Source organism: Trachemys scripta, chromosome 3, assembly GCF_013100865.1.
Source record: "Trachemys scripta elegans isolate TJP31775 chromosome 3, CAS_Tse_1.0, whole genome shotgun sequence".
Lineage (NCBI taxonomy): Eukaryota > Metazoa > Chordata > Testudines > Emydidae > Trachemys > Trachemys scripta.
Window position 1 is genome coordinate 107683792 of NC_048300.1, and position 22346 is coordinate 107706137.

A 22346-nucleotide genomic window follows, 5' to 3' on the forward strand; every position below is an offset into this window, starting at 1 on the left:
AGTGGGAACACTAGTGTAAATTACAGAAAGCCTAGCTGGTAAGCCTGGACCATGATATCCCCTAAACTCCCTTGCAGTACCCCTAGAGAATGCAAACCCACCCAGAAGCCAACAGCCCTGACAACCCTCTGAACTAGCCCGCAGAGCTGGCCAGAAGCAGAGATTAGAGCATGCTGTCTCATCCTAGCTCCCCGGCTCATAATCCATTCCCAAAGCACCACTCCAGGTGGTGTAGCTCCCTACTACTGCCCAACACTAATCCACTATTGCTGTCATTGCTCCTTAGTACACACCATGTCTGTGTTTGACTAAAGTCATCTGGTCCTAATTGTGTCACATAATATAGAATGTTTTGTGCTGTAAAACATATTGCTATAAAACATGCAAGCAGTGCAATTCAACCAAGTTAACCTGGCTGTTGGAACCTTAATTTTTGCATTTTCTGACACTTGGGAATTAGCTGTGCAGTTGATCATTGCATCAACATTGATTTTTGTGTTTAATAACATATATTTTGTCTTGGTAAGATGTTCTGATGAACTTGCTTTAATTGTGCTTGACCTGGCCTTATGCTAGTATGTACTTCATTGCTTAATCCATGCCTGCTCCAATTTTCTCCACTGCAGGCTACAGCTATCCTTCTCCACTGCTTTAGTACTTATACCATCCCTGCCTTTGAATAACTGATTCCTCACTGTCTTACTGTAAGCCCCAAAAGACAACTCCCACCTTTTCATGCTCTCTGTATGTGTATATATATCTCCTCAATATATGTTCCATTCTATGCACCCGAAGAAGTGGGCTGTAGCCCACGAAAGCTTATGCTCAAATAAATTTGTTAGTCTCCAAGGTGCCAAAAGTACTTCTGCCCTTTTCTTTATTGAATCAATTATTTCAAAAACCTATTACTTTAAAAAAGAATGTGGGCAATAAAAAGAACCTGGAGAGAGGGCAGGCAGAACAGAGTAGGTGTAGAAGGGAAGAGAATTATAGTTTAATTTGTGCGTGAAAGGTGAGCTGGGGCAGGGAGGTACTTTTCAGCATGGTTTGGTTCATCTATATTGTTATACCTGCCTCCTCCATTAGCCAGCACACATGGTATGGGGAAACTGCAGTTTTTAAGGACCTTTATTTCTCTGACACAGTAACTAGGTTACATCATAGCAATGCCAATGTTGAGGACTAATGTTAGCTGGGATCAATGACAAGCATTTCTTTACTCTGTTGAAACTGATGGTCAGCAAGGGATGTTGCTTCAAGTAGAGAACTCCTGACTCACATGTCCTATGGGTAAAATAATAAAGACCCCAATATACCAGTACATAGTTTTAGACAGTGCTACAGTAAAGTGATGATCCTGGATATCAGTAATATAAATATATTTAACCCTGGGTCTATGCTGGCAGGAATACGATTTATCTGTAGAACATAGAACACTTTACCAAGGGGGCCATCCCCATTCTGTAGATGGAGTAACTGCCTCCCCCCCGACACACACACACAGGGTAAAATTTTAGAAAGTGTCTAAATTCCATTTTCAAAAGTGACTTAGGCTCCTAGGTCTCTTAGCACTTTTGGAAAATATTATCCTTAGGTTCTGAACCAGCAAACATTTATGCATGTGCTTAACTTTAAGCATGTGAATAGTCACATTGACAATTAGATCTCCCCTCACTCCTTCCTTTTTCCTATCTAATAATATGGTTATGGTTCCTTCTCACTGGCATGCAATAACCTCCCCAGCTCCTTATTTACCCATAAGCCACTAATAGGCTTTGGCTGTTCCCCATCCTCCCTGCTAACCTTTTCCCTCCTCATTCCTCTGCTGTCCACATCCACCAACTTCTTAAGGAATCTCTTTTTTAGGCCCAGTGTTTGTGGCAGCCTCTCTACTGGTGAATCCAGATCTTCCAGGGTGTGGATTATGTAGCCACATTCTGTATGGTCTATTAGGATTTGTAAATGGAAAAAGGAAGGAAAACCATTTAAAAAAAAAAAAAAAGAAGAAGCCGAAGAAGAAGCCAGACTGTCAGTAGTCCTAATCTGTTTATATGGTGATTCTTTTTTCTATTTTAGGATATAATCTTTGGCATTTTTCACTCTTTATTTCAGCATTCCAATCTGTTTGTCTCTATAAACTGCAAACAGAAACAGAAAATGTTTTTTTGACTCCCACTGCTAAAAAACATAATTCATGAGTAAGGCTGCGAGTCTGTCACGGAGGTCATGGAAGTCCTGGATTCTGTGACTTTCTGGGACCTCCGTGACTTCCGCAGCTGCACCGGCCGCTGCTGGGGTGGCCCCGGGGCCAGGTGCATCGGCTGCTGCTTGGGCGGCCCTGGTCAGCTGGCCCTAGGGCCACCCGAGCAGCAGCCAGTGCAGCTGGCCCTGGGGCCCGCTGGAGCATCAGCTATCCTGCCCCAGAGCAGCCCCGGAGCCCGTCGGCACAGCAGGCGGCCAGGGACCGTGAGCCCCTGCAATCAGAGCCCTGGGGCCCCAGGAGCAGCTAAGATTTAGTCATGGGTATTTTTAGTAAAAGTCATGGACAGGTCACGGGCCATGAATTGTTGTTTATTGCCTGTGACCTGTCCATGACTTTTACTAAAAATACCCATGACTAAATCTTAGCCTTATTCATGATAGATTCTTTTAAAGTCTAATTGGATTAATATGGCAATAATATTTTTTTCTTAGTTAAAAATTATCTCAGAGAAAGGTTAGCAAAATTACTACTGAAGATTTATCTGCCTGTTGCTGAGGGAGCCTTTCTGATTACAAAATGCCTTTAATCTCTCTCTTTTAAAACAGAATCCACTTTAAATCCCAAGAACTCTCTTCCTACTAAATTGTGTAGGGAGAGGAAGAATGTATCATAAATCCCACTGCAAAAGAAAGATATCGATCTGTCTGTCTAATAGCATAGTGACATACTGTGCAATGGCAAGAATTCCTTCTAAACTCTGCTGGCTGAATATTAACCAGATTTAGCATCAATACTGTTACGCTGCTTAGAAATGAGGATGCCCATATGTGTATCATGTAAAACCATATTATAAGTCCAAAGGGATGACGAGTTACTCAGTGATAGTTAACAACTTTCCATCTGCGTCTCAAGGGTTAACGTATTAAACAGATCGCTGAGTATAGGTCAAGTTTAAATTCTGCCTGTTTAGATGCATGATAAATGAATAAATAAATAAAACAAACAAATTACATAAGCCATTGTTTATTTTCCTCTCTGCAAACCATCTTGCTGAAACAGTCCAGCTGCCATAAAGTCTGTCTTCTGCTACGAAGAAAGCAATGGTTCAGTTTGGAATTTAATATTCAACTGAAAGCCTCAGAAAATAATCTTCTCCACATGGAGCTGAAATGAAGCTCCTGCTCAGGACCACATGTTGGCTGGGTCACTTTAAATTTTAAAATTAACCTTTTTCTATAAATTTAAGCTTTTGCCTCACTCAGAATGAGAGTGTTTCTTCAAACTGATCTCCTTGAGAATGTCTATTTTTAGCACCATATTTAAAGGTGAACTACATAGCCAAACAAAAGAGGTTTGTGTCCTTTATCATGTATAAAGGTGGCCAAAAAAAAAATTTAAGTTTTTACATTAGAAATTGAATTGCAGCTTTCCAGCCCTGTCTGAGGGGGAAAAGGGGTTGTTGAGATACCCCAAAGTTACTCTGTGATGAGGTCATTTGTGAGATACCAGTGGAATTAAACAACTGCTCCCTCCTCAAATAAGAAATCTAAGTTCAGATTTCAGCCTCAAACTATGATCTAATTGTTCAGATCCTCCAAAGACTGACAGAGCTCTTCAGCACAGGATTTGATCCTGCCGGATGCACTGGCCCATTCTAGCAATGCACTTAACAGTCATGCTGAAGTTTAAGCACATGAATAGTCCAGTTGACCTCAGTGGCACTACTCATGTGCTTAAAGTGAAACACTTACTTTGTAAATCCAAGTGTTTTGCTGGATTGACCCAGAATACACCTTGCAAAACTGAGCCCATAAAGAGGGAAATCAAGGCCTGATGTTGCTAATGTAAATAATAGGCACAGAGACAGACAGACAAAGAAACAAATGAGGCCAACTTTATGCATACGAAAGGAAGAGTGTAGGACACATAATTCCTTATTCTTTGTTCACTTTTAATGTAAGAATTCTATTTTCTTCATCACTCTTTATACAGAGAACTCCAACAAGGTACAACGTATTCAGAGATAAGGTCTGTTTTTTTAAAAAAAAAAGTCATAAATTGAACTGGTGCTACACAAAATGCTGAAAAATGCACAAATGCACTGGGGGCTGGAGGAAGGAACCTGAGAAACAATTAATCTAATATCAGTCTCAGTACTGAAGGTGTTGCTTTTAGCAACAGTAGCTAAAAATATTTCAAACTGTGTGATTTTTAAACTGATGTCTATTACAAGATAAACATTTTTTAAAAATGTAAAAATATAAGATCTCAAATCAGTTATAGATGCGCATGCTGACAAATGCCCATATCCTGCAAATTGCAGGATTGGGGCCTTATACATTACCAATACATTTACATTAGAAAATAGTTAATTATTCCATTCCCCCTTCTCTTGCTTTCTCAAATCATGAATTTATGCTCCCATATTATAAATATCTTAAGCAAGAGAAGGATTGGACTCTGAGCTTTTCATGGTGCTATCAACAGTTGCAAGGAAATGTGAGAAATTTATCACAGGATTTGACAAGTATGTGAAGGGCTAAAGGCCCAGTACTGCAAACTGGTGAATGTTTCTATAGGGCAAATAGATCTCCTCTGGATCAGAATTGTACCCTCAATTAAGTGAGCCATCCCACTAAAGTTAGTGAATAAGGATCATTACTTGTTAAGTTCTGACAAGTGCTCCATATTGTAAAAGACTCACATAAAGATAGTTCCTGTTCCAAGAAGCTCATGTAAGTGTTGCAGGCTCAGGTTCACTCTTTCAAAACAGTTTGTGGGTTTTAGGCTTTCTACATACATAAATTATAAATAAGTAAATGGAGATATCCTATCTCCTAGAATTGGAAGGGACCTTGAAAGGTCATTGAGTCCAGCCCCCTGGCTTCACTAGCAGGACCAAGTACTGATTTTACCCCAGATCCCTAAGTAGCCCCCTCAAGGACTGAACTCACAACCCAGGGTTTAGCAAGCCAATGCTCAAACCACTGAGCTATCCCTCCCCCTGATCTTGGCTGTTTTTAAAAAGCTTTGTAGTTCACTTTTATCATGTAGGTGATTTTCATCCTCAGGATGAATTCATCCATGATGCTAGATCCTGCATTTCTTAAGCACTGAAACTCCAGCAGGTAAGGAATGCTGGATAAGGCCATATTTCTCAAACCTTCTTTCTTTTCCTCCTCCTGTTTCTGGGTTGTCTGGTTTTGATGCTTGTTTGTTTTTCCATGCTGCCCTATTTATTTCTCACTTTCATCTCAATTGATTTTTTTTAAGCTCTTTAAGGCCAACATCTTTGACAACTGGGGGGGAGGGGGAGGAGAGAGAGGAAATATCTAATGAAATTAAACCTGCTAGATTGTTCTGTGTCTGAAAGAACACTCTACACAAACTCCAGATCAAGTTTCAAGTGAGACAGAGAATATGCAGATGCCTTCAGAAAACAATGAAAGGCATGAAGGAAAGTCCTTTCTGCCCCTAGAAGGAGTGATCTCATAGTCTCAGAACATATGCAATTGCTTATTCTATGGCATGTAAACACTGGCTGTCAGGCCTATATCTGCAATATCATGGAAGCGCAGTATAAAGGCCGTACTATATAACAATAGAACAGTGTTTGTGGACCTGGCTACAAAACACTTGTCCCCTCACCCAGTAACAAGAGAATAGTGTGAATGGTACCTTAACCAGGTTCCCAAACTGTATTCATAGGAACATAGGAATTTCCTTGCTGGACTGAAAAACTGATCCTAGCTATGGCAATATTGGATGAAATCCTGACCCTATGGAAGTCAGTAGCAAAACTTCCATTGACTTGAATAGGACAGGATTTCACTCACTGAGTTAGAGGTGTATTTGTGGAACTTCATTGGTTTTAAACAGCACCACTCTATACGCACACAAAATCCATAGCACTGAAGCAGACAGCAAACTTATGAAAGAAAAACCTTAGTGTGCAAGAGTAAATTAGTTAGAAAATCCTACCGCATTAAAGTATAAACATTCTCCAGAGGGTTATCCAATGGGATATGCAGCTCTAGAGTTTAGCCATTTTGTTTAAGATATCCATAAGCAACAACAAAATTCTTATCCCCAATACACTTGAAGTGAAACTATGAAAGGAAAAAATATGAAAAATCTGTCTTTAAAGATCAATTTAATTAAATCCACAAACACTAAAATGTAATCATAATCTTATGATTATTGCATAGCATAATTACAGGACAGAGTTACAGATATGTGGGTGTTGTCACAGGATAGCTAGCACTTAAATGAAATCAGACCCAGCTCTCCTGTTCCAGTCTGGGTGCTTCCTAGTTTGGTGTAATGAGGAGGGTGGAGCTGCCCCCAGAGTTATAAATAAGAAACAGCAAGGGAGGACGCAGAATCCAGAGAGAGAAGGAGAGAAAATGCAGGAGAGGAGCAGAGGTGGATTGAGAGCTTGGGGCGGAGGCGTGGCAGGGGGATGGGGGGGTTCGCAGCAGGGGAGGTAATGCTTCTGACAGAGAGAACAGTGAGAGTTCCCTCTTGGAGCTGGCTCAGGCTGCTGACAGCAAAATGCAGTTGCGGGTGCGGGGATCACGTACAAATTTCCCCAGGCCAGAGAGCCATGGCAGGAGAGGACTGAAGAAGAGGGCAGCAGACGGAGCTGGCTGCTGGCTATCTGAGCCAGAGAGCTGAAGGCTAGGGAACAATGAAGGGGTGAGCCCACTGATGGCTCCAGGTGAAAATTAGAACCATACCTGAGAACAAAAACAGGGAAGCACCCCGGCTAGAGGGGCTGGTGTGAATAATGGTGAGAATTTCCAGAGCTGTATCTGTGAGGTGAGGTGTGCTGAGATGCAATGGAGCTGTACCACAGAGCCTCAGCATGGTGAGAGATGCTGGAGCTGTACTTGGTGTTTTGATGAACTGCTGGAACTTGAAAGATTGAATGTACTTCTTTGGACTGTGCCGAGGAATCCTGTATTATGATTTACATGCACAGGGCTGGTTTTTTGTAATATATTAACCATGTAAAGGCTATTCTTACTTGGAAATCTTGTTTGGAGTTACTGGGGACTTTGAAAAAGAGAAACTGAAGCACGGAGCCACACACAAAGGACACAACCAACCTGCCAAAAGTGCCTTAACTGTGCATTTCTTACCTGAAAATGTTTGGATTTCTTGTAAGTGTAACCAAAACTCTATATTTCCTGGCTTTATAATGCTTTATTTTGGGATAATTACAACATCTGTGTAACGTATTTGGCTCTAAGTTACACTGAAACTTAACTTCATTTTAATGTAGATTTTTGTCAGGTATTATACAAAAAAAGAGATGACAAATGAGAAACTATACAACAAGCTGACAGCACTTCGCTTTCCATATAATTGTCAATATCAAGAAGGAGTGAAATATTTTGCATTTAAGTGCTTTTCTTTAACCCAAATATTGCATAGAATGACTCATGTTATAAGTCACACCATTTAAAGAGGGTGAAAAAAACCCTCTCAAGATGAAAGACACTTACATGATTAAAAGGAAGCATTAACTGTTTAATGGAAATTGAATTGGAATTTCACAGATCCTATAAGTTTCATAGAATGTAAACCATTTCACATCTCAAATGCATGTATCATGAACTGTCTCACAGATGCAGCCCAGCGTACCCCTTGAGGTTTTTCAAATTCTTGCAAATCTCCTTATAAACTTGCCAACAGCTGGGAAGATGCTGCTCAAAAACACAGCAGATGTATTGGAAGAACAGAGCATTTTTATGTCATCATGGGACTGAAAAGAATTTTCCTTTACTGCAATTTTAAGCACAGCGCTCCCTCACCATAAAGCTACACCTTATTTGCCAAGATTTCTGAATATGTCTGCCTGCTGATTCTGACAGAAAATGGGGTTTTAAACCATTAGCTACAGTTCAATAGTTTAAAATAAGGAAGCTCTATTAAAGAGGAGACTCAGAGTGACCACTTTATAAATACAATTTTTTTGCTATTTTTTCATATCAACCTTGAGCTCATTATCCTAGATAGAGGCCGCAATTAGGAAAGCATCCCTATACAGGGTAATACTTAAGCACATGCTTGGCAGGCAGCCCTGTTGCACCTTCCTGCAGCCTAGCTGCAAGATCACACATCCAGTGACACTGAAGAAATGGACCTGAGGAGAGAGGCCCAGGTAGGCTCCAGTTTCCTCCAGCTTCTCTTGAAGCTACCAACATTCCACCCTGTCCCTGCAACACTCATCCACCCAGCTATCCACAGAAGCCCCCAAACTCCTTCTACCATATCCTAGCCACAGCTGCCAGGTTTAGTGCAGCTCCATGCCCTACTCCTGCCACTGATTGCAGAAGGGTGTATTGTCCTTAAGCTTTAGGGTGGCAATTGATTTACATATTTGCCAATTATAGAATATAAGGGAGCTGCACAAAATGTGGCAACTACTGTATATTAAGTTAAAGTTCAAGCATATATTTTAATGCTTTCCAGGATCAGGGCCATAATCAGTAAAGTCCTGATCCCACATCAATTGAAGCCAGTGGCAAAGCTACCATGGACTTCATTGGAGCATTCTGATCCAGAACCAACACAGAACTTAAGAACATGTTTAACTTTACACATGTCAGTAATCTCATTGGACCTTGCAGGACTGAGGGTTTGTCTACATGAACATTCAGTGTGTGGCAAACCAGGGTGTAAATCTAGCCTGCCCATGCCCTAAGTGTCCACCTGGACCTTCTTGACACACGCTTACTGTTACTTATTGCACTTTGATCTACTCCCATTTCAAAGCAAGGTAGATCAAGCGCACTAGCAATTGTTAATGCGGATATGCAAGGTCCATGTGGACAGTTAGTATATGGCAGGCTAATGTGGGATAGATTTACACCCCAGCTTGCCACAAACTAAATGTTCATGCAGACAAGCCCTGAGTCTCTAACCCTACATCAGACTCTGCTAGTATGAACCCAGATTCAGGATCAGGGCACAAATGAGTACCAACCTTTCCAAAAAAAAAAATCAAGAAATTCTCTTTTGAAATCAGTGACATGGTCAATTAAAAAAAAAAAAAAAACAACATTTTTACTTAAACATTTTTATCTACTATTATTACAATTATTTAAGATTCCTATAATTGAGCAATATTAGACAAGATAGATATTTTATCTCCTTCTTCATTTCGTTGACTTTGTGTACTTGACAATACTTTTTGTATGACCAGTTTCTCTATTCCCTATGTGATCAGGTAGGGATAGTTGTTTGTATGAGTTTTTCATACAGCAACAGGGGAGAATAAAACTTTTTTTGGGGGCGGGGGAATATTAAAAGTGCAAAAGTTGGCAGGGGGACTTAGAGGCAAAGGATCTAAAATTTACACATTGGACTAGACTTCTCATAAATGTTGTTCCCTTAAATACTAAACCTTAGACTAAATTTGTTTATATTAGAAGCATTTTGGAACTATTTGTACTGGTTCTAACATCCAGTCATAAAATTTGCAATGGACACAAAAAATGTATTCCTCTTCCAGGAAGAGTTTAAGATAATTGCATGAATCAACACTAGTCTATGGTGCTGCCAACCAAAAGATAATGGTCAAACGCAAGTTTCCAAAAACAGAAGAGCCTAGGTCAAGGGTAGAGACACCCCTACACCTTGCTATTTATCTGCTATATAGAATAGAGGGAGCCAAAAGAACTTGTTTTTAAAAGATTATACCTTTTAAAAAAAATCAATTTTCTGAGAGACAAATTCCAGCAATAAAGCATTATTCTTTATAATTACTTTGATTTTATTCACGGCTGCCTAGAGACAGAGTTTCTGCCCATATGCTGTGTGAAACGTGAAGTGCTTGCACTTTTAATGCCAAATCCCTCAGTCCTCATCTACCAGAAGAGCCAAATTCTCTTAGATCTTCATCCGACTTCCATTGAAGTCAATAGCAAACCTCACATTGACATCAAATGGGCAGAGTTGGGGCTTTGGTTTATAGCTTAAGTTCTGTGTCTCTGTTTACCTCGTTTCTTGACTGAGACATGGTCTAATCCTTGTTTATAGCAATACATGCATATTCTAATGGGTGTGTGTATTAAGTTTTCAAAATTGAACAGTGAGGCTGACTGTATGTACAAAATGGTCATCGTCCTCTGCTGCATTCAAGCAGTGCTGAAGCCTGTCCTAATATGTGCTGCCTGCTCACAGCCCCCAAGGAGCAGCCAAGGATTGCTGAGATGCTCCAACCAGGCCCGTTTCTGTCAGCCACAGTCCCTATCCCTTAAGCAGGAGAGTGTGCCGTGGTGGCTCTGCACCACTCGTGGATCCCCTATACAGGTGGAATCTTCCTGGGCCCAGTTTAACTGGCTTAAGGGCAGCCAGAACTGCTGCATTGAAGGGAAGGATCTGCTAGAATATTTTATTTTATGTGTGGTTTTGAGTGTGTGGTTTTGTTCTTATGACATTACTTTAGGCAGAAAATGGTCACACTATGAATTGTCATGGGAAAACAGTAATGCTATCTCCCTGTATTAGAGTGCTACAGAATTGCAGAAGACCAACATGGTCATACAGACCAGGCTAATCTCCAGTTTTTGGCCATACACTCAGACTTTCTGCTCAACTTCTCTGACCCTCTGTCCCTTCCTCTGCATTTCTCCCAAACTGGCTAACAGAATTATTATTATTTGAAGCTTTTGCTTCTTCCCGCTGCTGAATGTTGCTATCCCAGCTTCTGCTTGATGGGAAGGGGAATCAGGTCAGTGGCTCAGATAACTCAGAAGGCAGTAAGCAATTTACAAGACAGATAGAAAGACACAGGTGCATGTCCCAACAGCTTAGTTATGATGCAACAAATTGGGGGTAGCAAAACAGGATGAAGTGAGAAAGGACAAGAGTTACAGCAACAGCCTTACATAGCTTGTTGGTGATCCCCTCCCATTACCCCACTGAGGTTAAGTGATGGAGGGAAACAGGACTGGGGGACTTTGTAGGGAAAAGAAAGACATAATGGACTTTGGAGTAAGACAGGACTACAGTGAGGCAAGGCTAGATAGGAACAGAGATAAAAGGAAAGAACTTTGCACGTGCAGAGAAAAAAAAATGGGAATCTCAAGAATATGCCTTTTTTTGCAGCAACTCTCATTAGCTAACCTGGGTTAAAATAGCAGGGAAGACATTACAACATAGCTTTTAACTCAATTTAGCAGCTTGAGTTAAAGCCCATAGGGGAGCCTGGAGTTGAACTCAAGCTACTAACCCAAGTTAAAAGCTGCGTTGTTATGTCTTCAGTGCTGCTTTTAACCCAAGTTAGCTAACTGGAGTTAAGAACACACCTCTTATTTGCAGAGTATGCTCTTCGGGACAAGGACCATCTTTTTGTTCTGTACAGTGTTTAGCGCAATGGTCAAGTCTGCAACTGGGGACCATACATGCTACAGTAATACAAATAATAGTACCAATAAAAGGAAGACAGAAGGGAGAAAGCGTGGGGAACTGAATCGGGAAGATACTACAAACAGTGAATGGGCCTGTCCTCTATCCCCTGGAGGCTGCAGTGAGGAGCAGTTCAGAGGCACTAAGGGTATGTCTATGCTACAATTAGACACCCGCCACTGGCCTGCGCCAGTTCATTCAGGCTAAGGAGCTGTTTTAATTGCAGCGTAAATGTTTGAGCTGGGACTGGGGCCGGGGCTGTAGGACCCTGAGGGTGTCTGATTGTAGTGTAGACATACTCAATGTCTCCTAGTACATCCTGTCAGACAGAGGGAGCGCATCTGCTGCTATGCTTCTTAAAGGGATTCCGCATACTCTCTTGTACTGACAGGAGCTCTGCTGGCTGGTCCATAGGAGCTTGGGGTGATGGCTCTGTCTGTTCCCCACCATTTGGGGTGACTAGCACTCCAGGCAGTCCTAATAGGAAGTAGCTCCTACACCCATAAAAGTGTTGGAATTATAACTGTGGCCAAAATATGTGCAGGGGGAACAAGTCCTAAGGGGTCACAGGTTCACGTTTTCCTTCCTTGCTCACCACTGCAGGCCCCAGCAATAGTCTCTCTCTAAACATTTTTTAATCTTCAGGAACATACAGTAAATCAAAATTCCAACTTATTGCTAGCCCCTCCCCCATCATTTTCCATGGCTTAGGGGCATTTATCAAGCCCTTACTATTATATAAGTAGCACCAAAGGTGTGCTTAGTGATTTATAGTTCTAGGCCCTGATTCCACAAAGTGGTTAAGCATGTCCTTAAGTTCCATTTGAGTAAGTACATAGAGCAAAACATGCATTTAACTTTAAACATATGCTTAAATGCTCTTCTGTTTAAAAATATTTTTCCACACATTGCAAACAGAAGAGATTAAAGGCCTGAACTGAAAATATTTTTCCATGCATTGCAGAGACCTTATCTTCATCACAATCCATACTCAGAGCTGTGTACTCCAGCTCTAGACTAGGTCTTCCATACACAACAGCTACAGAGACATTATGGAAGTATTTTTAATTGTCTCTGCAATAAGAAAGATTTATTGAATGTTTATGATTACTTCATGCCCTTTTATTTATATAGCTTTTCTTCTGCACAAAGGTTAGTGTTTGTGACATATAAATCAGATCCCTCTATGTTGGTAATTAAGGCATCATAACTGATTTATTATTCTCAATAACTTCTAAAAATTCAGGATAAGTGATCACAAATGAAGAATGGAAAACCACTTAGACAAAAGTGTTACAAATCTTTGAATGTTGTTTATCAACATCTGAAGATTAATTCAAATCTAGAACATCTGCAACCCACTTGGCATAAAATCCACTGCTTAATTACAGGCCATATATGTATGAACATCTGCTGAGAGTGGGAAAAAAATAACTAACCAAATAAGAAACTATATATATACTGTTTTCAAACCCTCCCTATAATAAAGATTTGAATAACAGCTAAGATGTTAATAGAGAGCTGAAGTTTGCATCTGTTGTGGAAAAAAAAAAAAAAAAAAAGACACCACCAACACAACACAACCATAAGTGAGAGAAGGTGATGTACCACCCACATCATCTGATGAACAATTTTATTACTATTCTTTATCAAATAGTTGCAATTATTCTTTAACATCAGCAATACTTTGTCATTTAAGACTAAATTCTAATATCTTTATTCACACTGAATATGACCTTACTCCATAAGAAGGCCTATTGATATCAAAGAGCTACTTAATGTAAGAGTATCAGACAGGGTTTTAGGACACAATTCTGCCACCTTACAAATCGTGAGTAGTACTTTGCTCATGTGATTTCTCCATCCCTCCCCATGCATTTCAATGGAATTGCTCACATTGAGTAAAGTCCTGTTTATTGTGAGTAAGGGAGACAATATGGCGGTAATTATTTTGCAGATGTGGCTAAAAATGTTGATTGATTCTAACTAAAAATATGGTATATGCATTCTAACACACACCTAGGAATTATGACAACTTTATTATTTATATAAGGCCATAAGTGTACATGTTACTACATTATGGCATAAAATATCTACAGAAGACCTGATCCTGAACATCTCTACACACAGGAATAGTTTTTCTTCTTCGTGCTAAAGTCCACACATTTGTTTCAATGGGTAATTCAGCCTGCTTACATCATGGGGCAGAACCAGACCTACCAGTCACTGGCAATAGGGGAGTGCCTCATCTTCTGAAGTTCCCTCCAGTTTTTTTATATCTCCCCAACAGCAAGTAGGTTCAACCAGACCTCCCTGCTGCAGAGCTTTTCTGAGGAAAATTCCATAGATAGCACCAGGTGTGCGCACACACCCTGCTCCTCCATAGGGAATTCTTCCTCTTTAGGGGAGGAAGGCCAGAAGTCCAAATCAGAGTTAGATACTCAAATACTAAAACATTTTATAAAACCCACCAGGCAAGAGTTTACTGATCCTTGTGAAACTATGCTTAGGAAGCATGCAAGTGCTCTAGGCTATGTCTACACTACCACTTACATTGGCAAAACTTATGTCACTCAGGGGGTGTGAAAAAACACACCTCTTAGTGACATAAGTGTCACTGGCATAAGTGGTAGTGTGCACAGCGCTATGTCGGCGGGAAAGCTTCTCCCGCCAACATAGCTACCGCCGCTTATTGCGGGTGGTTTAATTATATCCATGGGAGCGCTCTCTCCCATCGGCGTAGAGCGGCTACACAGGAGATCTTACAGCAGCACAGCTGCATCGGTACAGCTGTGCTGCTGTAAGGTCTCTAGTGTAGAAATGGCCCTAAACAAACTATAGCTCTCTATCTCTTCTCATGCACCCTGGAAAGGAGTAATAGAGGGAGAGGATTTTCCTGCCACACCTAGAAGACTGAGAAAGTATCAGGTGGTTGTCCCTCGCCGCCACTGCATGTCACCATACCCTAATGTCCTGGTTATTGTTCCTAGCTTCTGTTTCAGGTTGCCATGCTTCACTACCACCTCTATTTCTCCCACGGGGGGGGGGGGGTTGGACAGCAGTCTGGCTCTGGAAGAACCAGCAAGCAATCAGAAGCCTCTTGACCCACTATGTATTTCTTTCTATACCACCATCCCCTCAGCCTCCATTTTATAAAGCCAGAAAGTTCTTCAGTGTGTATCTGGTCAAACACTTGCATTACTTTTGAAGATAACTGTGGCTGTTTTGCCTGGTGGGCAGAGACTCTATTTCTAACGGGGGGAATTTTTGCCCAAAAGAGTGCTCTCTTCACTATACAGGCCCTTCATAGTCAACCACAGGGAACAAGCAGAGCAGGTTCTAGCTGAAATATCTAAACAAGTTCCTAAAGGAGACTTGTCTTCAGAGCATTCCCATTTTACCATTCTCAGACAATGCTTTTGTTCTGTAGATGGATGGCAGCCTTTTTCTTTCCCCAATTTTAACTATTGCCATTTGAGCTATTTCCAGGATATCTCTGGGTAGCAAAAATATCGGCTTTAGGGAAGAAGGAAATTCAATTATCTCTTCATAGACAAATTTTTCTGATCAAGGTTCTATAGAAGGAGAAAGCTGACACAAACACACAGTGATATGGTTCTTAGAGAATCTGGGCTTCTGGACAAACACAGATGCTCGATGCCCGGAAGCCAAATCGTATGCCTGGGCTGAGGATGAATATACTATCAGATACAAGGTTTCATCTCAGAAGAGTGATACCAGAAGATGAAGACTGCCGTAATGGAAAATAAGTGATGTCACAGAAACAAAAATCCAATTCTTGTTTTAGCCTATTGAGAATTCTGATCTCATGCACAGGCATGTTTCAATGACAGAGTTCATATGATACCTATCCAGTAATTCCCAGTATCCCCACCACTTCTGACCCTATCTCTTCCTTTAGCACAGCTCTAGCTCCAGTTGTACATTCTCTAATCCCACAAATGGTGAATGCAGAGAATCAGATTTTTACCTTGAAGGGAGCTTCCCCCTTCAATGCAGGAAATGGTTACTAGAAAGAGAGAGCACAGCATCCACCTCCTCGAACTTTGAAGTCGCAGAGCACTGCTCCTTTTAGGGAGAACAGACCTGTTCTGGTCACGACAGTCAAAGAATCTGATTGTGTTCTTCCTATTTATTATGAAAACCCTATCAGCCCAATACAGAGCGAGAGAGCGAGAGATATTCTCCTGTCCTAGATGGAGCAAAATTCCTATCTGTGTGCACTTGCCAACAAGGAGGAAATGAACACCAAGGCTTGCATGCGTAGGTGCTGGAACTCAAGGTGCTGGGGGTGCGGATACAAAGTTTGCTGAAATCAATGGCAATACTGAACTCCAATTAATTCAGTCCTAATAAAAGGGAATAGATGCCACACATGAACGGGGAAGGGGACTACATAATGGCGAGAACAAGGCCTTCATGAAAATGCAAGTTCATCTTGAGTTCCCACTCACCTCACTCACCCCCTTCTGGCTGCTTATGTTCAGAATCTGCCCACATGCCCCTTTCTAGATGAACTTGGTTCTATAAGAGTTTTGCCCCACAGAGATAGAGTTGGTCATGGTGGGTGGCTAAAGAAAAAAGCAATTAGAAACTTTAAATGTCACAGTAGCTTTACTTAAACTAATGCAGGGTGGAGGAGGATGTTGGAATGCATTTATTAAATAGAAATAAATAAAATGTTTGTTAATTGTTATATTAAATCAATTACAGTTTCAATAAAATAAATGAATATAAAAACTTTATTAAACAATCACCATAAAGTGAATTATAAATACCAAAATATTACACAGTTTTATATCACATGAAATAGACTCCGTATAATCAAAGAGCAGGTCCTGTTTGGTCCGAGTGAGCAGCATGTGTAGACCACAGTGTGAAGAGCCTTCCCCCATTTCCATCACTTGCAGAAAGGCCAAGTTGAATATTGCAGCCACGGCATTTTGAGAAGCATCAGGGCTGCTACATTCTTACTCTAACGGTGCTGCTCTCCATGCACCAGGACTTGCCAATTTTGTGAGGGGGAGTAAGCCACACCCACTAAAAGTAGTACAATAATAGGCATGCTACATATAGTTCACCCTAAAACTCGGCAACAGAATGAGATGAGTGTTGAGAAGCAGGATGGGACAGCACACACTACCATTTTATATGGCTGTGCCTAACTGGCAAAATCTAGCCCCGTGTAAATAGATTATGCATTTACTTGAATATATGTAGGTTTCAAAGGATTATATTCTTATTGGTAAACTTTGATATCACAGTGCACACACAAAGTAATGAAAAAATATTTCCATCCATTAATAAAAATGTAGAGATAAAGAAAGAAAAATGCTGCTTGAGACCTTCGTAGATATAAGCATATTTACTTTGTATATTTTGACATCTGATACTGACAATTTGTGTTTTAATGGTTATAAAACTTTAACTTTTTGAATCTCAGAATCTACTGTCATTAAATAATTGTCTCATCCCTTTTAACTTCCCTGCAGCTTTGAATTTAAATTGTTAAAATCTAAAAAAAAAAAAAAAAAAAAAAAAAAAAAAGCTTAAAAATGAACAGATATTTATCAAAATTATAAAAAAAAAAAAAAAATTGAGTTTTGCCAATTCTAAATAGCTGCTATAAGTATTGTTGTGGCAAGGTCTTAACCAAAGGACTGCTGCAGTCCATATATTATTTGGTATTGTATTTACATAAATACTATTTCTAAAATTCCAAAATTAAAGTCAGTGTCTTTTGACTGCAGAGACTAGTAACTCTAGTTACTAGTAACTAGTAGACTGGTTATGAAAACCAGTCATTTTTTGGCAATGCTTATACTCTGCCTCCTGATATTTTTCAAAAATACTTTTTCCAGAGATTTCTTCCTCCTTCATGTATTATCCTGCACTATATTATATTTTCTGCTTTGCTCTCATGGGAATCCTAAGGGCCAATTCAACCAATAAGAAGCCCTGGTAGAATGGCTGCAATGGAGCTGTATTGCCAGAAAGATATAGCAGGGCCCATCCTCTCTAAATCCCACAGAGATCCATTAAGTTTGGTAGTGGGTCGAGGGCAGGGTGGATAAAAATAATGATTTAAAAAAATGAATTTTTTGTATTTAAATCAGATTTTTTGATAGATAATTTCTTTTATCTAAAGATAATTTTATTAAGATACTGTATCTGAGCTATAATGTATCTCATCATGGAATAGGGATTATAAATTTTAATTCTATAGTATGAGACAATATAGTCATGTAATGTTTAAGAAAAGTTTTGTAAATGAGTTTGAATAGTTCATGGATTAGAGACCCCAATCTTATGGGGTTCCAGGGGCTTCTGTATAGATTTAGGTTAATCGTTCTATCTACGCAATGGGACTCAGTGCTCAGTCTAGAAGATCCCATCAGAGATGCTTAGTTTTGCAGTTCTCAAACTGTGGATTTGTCTCTCCATAGATAACATGCTTCTTAACAGCAAAAATGTTTTACATAATACAATACAATACAAAGAGGTGAGAAATAACAGACCTCAACCCTATTGTCCCCCTGCAAAATTGTGTACACAGAGTCAATCCCTTACCTCTCTCTAAAAGTGCAAAGTTTCAAAAAGTTCAATGAATAGAAGATTGTTGGGGGCAGAATAGAACTGGACAAGAAGAAGTCTGGAGATAAATGTGAGACGGGAGGAACAGGCAGTAGAAACAAAAGTGAAACTGTTTGAGCAGCATATTCCAGAAGTCTTGAGGTCTTTCTGAGTGTAGCCTTCATTGATTTGAGATCTACCATTCCATTCTCTCACTAGAAGGGAAAACCTATAATGGCAGCAGGGCCGTAAAAGAGACCCAGTTTGGGAATATTTTAATGAAGTTCCTCTACCTGTGGGTAACACAGGCATGTGTGCAAAATGCAAAAACAGTGCAACAAAGAAATGCAAGGCATGATTGCCCGAATGAAACAACATCATGAGAAGTTTCCCTTCTCAGGAGGAAGCTACGTTGAAGATGATAAAAGGAACATGTCTGAACATGCAGGATCTTCAGGTTGGTAAATTTTTTATTTCATACTTCTTAAGGACTGCCAGTCTTCCTTCTGGACTATTCTTGAATTCTCATGTTTGAGCAAAAAAATATAGTTGTTACTCTATGGTACTATCATTTTAGATGCAGTTTTGATAAAAAAATAAATAGCTGAAATAGGCAGATCTTCCTTTTACAATTTCACCTTTAAAGTAGTACTGAGTGTCAGCGAATGCAATGAGTAATACTAAATGAGCAGTATGGTAATAATAATTAAATAACTGCATTGACTGATTTTGTTTAGGAGAATCCATCCTCAACATACAGGATTCTGAAGACTATCCACCTTCAAGATCACTATCATTTTCTATAGTTTCAGAGTTATCTGCCAATGATAGCATTTCAGTCACATCATGTATGTCACATAGCCACAGTATATCACTTGTAGCAAAAAGAGAAGAAAAAAAAATCTCCATCATCCAGAAACAGCCATTGATAAGTTTGTGATAAGAACCAGCAGATTACAAAAAGAGGTAATTGATGAAAAAATTGCCCCGTTTGTTTATTCAACAAACTCTCCTTTCCATATGATTGAGAACCCATACTTCATTAACATGGTTCAGTCATTAAGACCAGGATACAGTCCACCCAACAGAGCAGATGTCGCAGGCAAATTGCTAGATAAAGTGTATGAAAGAGAAATTGAGCAGTGTGCAAAAGGTCTAGAGGGTGAAATTGTTAACCTGCATGGTTGTGATAACAGAAGAAGGGAATGTCTTCCTTACAGAAACAATTGATACATCAGGAAATTCCCACACAGCAGAATACTTACAAGAAATAGCAATACTTACTAACTGCGAAAAAAAAATTCAAATGTCTAGTACACAGCTTGGTCACAGACAATGCTGCAAATGTATCCAAAATGAGAAGAAATTTAGAAGAGAGTCCCAAGCTAATAACATACGGTTACAGTGCTCATTTGATACAGCTCCTAGCCAAAGACTTCAGTGTTCCAAAATTAAAGGCAAATGTTGTTGAAATTGTAAAATACTTCCGTAACAACCACTTTGCAGCAGCTGCTCTGAAAAAAGTGGGAGGAACCAAGCTAACTCTCCCACAAGACATGTGATGGAACTCAGTAGTGGACTGTTTTGAGCACTATATCAAGAACTGGCCTAATCTGATAACAGTTTGTGAACAAAAATCATGAAAAAATAGATGGCACTATCACAGCCAAAGTTCTCAACATTGGGCTTAAAAGAAAGTTGAAGACACGTGGAGTATCCTGAAGCCTATTTCTGTAGCCTTGAACAAAACGCAGGGAAATAGCTGTTTTATTGCTGACACTGTTGAAATTTGGAAGGAACTGAGAACTTAAAAAGAGAAACATGCAATGACAGAGTTAAATTACAAACATTAAAAAAACAAATGGGACAAGCACCATTTCCAGCTCATTTTCTTGCAAATATTCTCAATACTCGGTACCAGGGTCAAACCTTAACTGCTGAAGAAGAGGAGTTGGCTATGAAATGGACATCCAGCAATCATCCCTCCATAATGCCAAGTATAATAAACTTCAGAGCTAAGGGTGAACCATTCATGAAATATATGTTTGCTGATGATGTTTTAAAGAAAATCACACCAATGAACTGGTGAAAGTCACTTACGCTCTTGGATTCAGAGACTGTTGAAGTGATAATCTCACTTTTAACAGCAGAAGCTTCTTCTGCCAGCGTAGAAAGAATATTTTCTTCCTTTGGACTAATTCATTCCAAACTGAGAAATCGTTTGGGACCTGAAAAAGCAGAAAAGCTTGTTTTTCTTTTCCAGATTATGAACAAACAGGAAAATGAAGGTGAAGATGACTGAGTTAGCTAAAGAAGCCAATATTTTAAGTTTCTCTATGTTAGCCAGGTCAACATAGTCGATTAAATTTAAAAAAAAAAAATTAACTATTTTAGCTAAAAACAATTTTAACAAAACACAAACTGATTTTAAAAATCTTGAATATTTAACTAAATTCAAAAATTCATATGCTTGTTTTGTTAAGTTATATGTTTGATGTTGAAGAAAAAAATCTAGAATACATAACGATGTTGTTTTAGTTAAATAAAACAATTTAAATGTCTGATGTTCTCCTCCTAATACAGAATGGCAAGAAAATCCTCCAAATATTAATGATTAACCTGTTGAATTGGAGATAGTTCACCTCCCAGTGACTTCATAAATATCTGCTTCTATTACCTTTTGTAAATGAAATAACCAATCATTCATTTTCTGATATAGTTGTAAAACTAATCTGAAAAATTTTCAAAATAAATCACTGTTTAAAAATGTGTAGTGTGTACCTTCTAAAAATGAAACCTACATCTAATCTCTGAGCTGTGAAGACTATGTATTAAAGTTATAACAACCAACAAGAATGCACTTTTATGTAGATATCCATGATTAAATCGAGTCTTCCTGATAAGTGATTTAACTCAAATTCACCCTGTGGAAGAATTCTTCCATTGATATAGCACTGTCTACACCAGGGGTCAGGTCGATATAACTGCATCTCTCGGGGGTGTGGGCTTTTCATATCCCTGAGAGATGCAACTATGCCAACCTAAGTTTCCCGGGTAGACCAGCCCTCTGACTCCTGCTCTCCCTGGATAGTAGAAGAGAAGTTACAGTTGCAATCCCTACTAAATTCCCTTTGTCAAAGGAGTGTTGATAATTGGCCACCTACTTTAAAACATGCAATAATCCAACCAATGCTAAAGAAACCATTGCTCTGCTCTGTCTAACCTCCCTTTGCTTAGCAAAAAGCTAACAAATATCTTGTACCACATGTCAGATGCCAGTACTCTAAATCCTTCTCAGTCAGGTGTCAAGCCCAGGTATGTGATAGCGACAGACACCACAGATTGCTTTAAGAGAAGGATAATCATATTGTTCTGTTGGACCTTTCTGCAGTATTGATAATTTCTACCCCGTCCCACTTGCAAGAGGCTGCAGAGCTGAACAGAAATGTCCTAAAATGTCTTTAGTGCTTCCTTCTTGTCAGACAGAATCCAGACTGTTGTTACAGACCGTTCCTCTACCTCCAGTGCTCTCATTGCAAGAGTCCCACATGGCTGAATCTTCTTCCTGTATTACCACACGTCTAGAGAGAGCTGGGTGAGACATACAACCATGAACTCCTGTGACAGCTCTGTTCCACAGAAACTATGAATCTGTCGACTAACAGTTGAACCCTTATGAACGCAGGAGTCAGAACTTTCATGTATATTAAACCTAGACTGTGGAATTCGCTACCAGATGAGATAAGAATGACAACTGACCCTTCTCCATTCAGAATTAAATGCACACCTCATCTCTCTTACTGTGCTCTCTCTCAACAAAGTTTACCTATTCCCTCACACACATTCATTTTTTTTAAATCTACTCAAGCTATTTCTCCTGTAGACTGTAAAGCAAGAAAGAGAAACATTATTTCTATTTTAAAATATTTTGGAAGCACTAAGATAATACAGTAATGGGGTCAAATAAATAGACATTCAGAATATGAAATCTCAGTCTGATGCATGAAAATTTTTACCAACAGCTGGAATGCAACACTCTACATAGAAAATGTCTATAGCCATTATGTCTTGCTTGTCGCACCTTGTAGGCTGTGAACTGTTTCCAAGCTATATGTTAATACTATTTTTG

General features: G+C 39.6%; 1 protein-coding gene across 5 annotated transcripts in view; it reads right to left on the bottom strand.

Moving 5' to 3' along the window:
* Positions 1-22346, bottom strand: part of TMEM200A (transmembrane protein 200A) — a 66505-nt gene that overhangs the window by 17714 nt on the left and 26445 nt on the right. Inside the window, exon 3 of one of the 5 annotated variants that reach the window (XR_004645131.1) lies at positions 20405-20445. The exons of the other annotated variants lie outside the window; for them this stretch is intronic. The gene's annotated coding sequence lies outside the window, so the exon portion shown is untranslated. Of the gene's footprint in view, positions 1-20404; positions 20446-22346 lie in introns of those variants that run through there. 5 annotated transcript variants of the gene reach the window in all.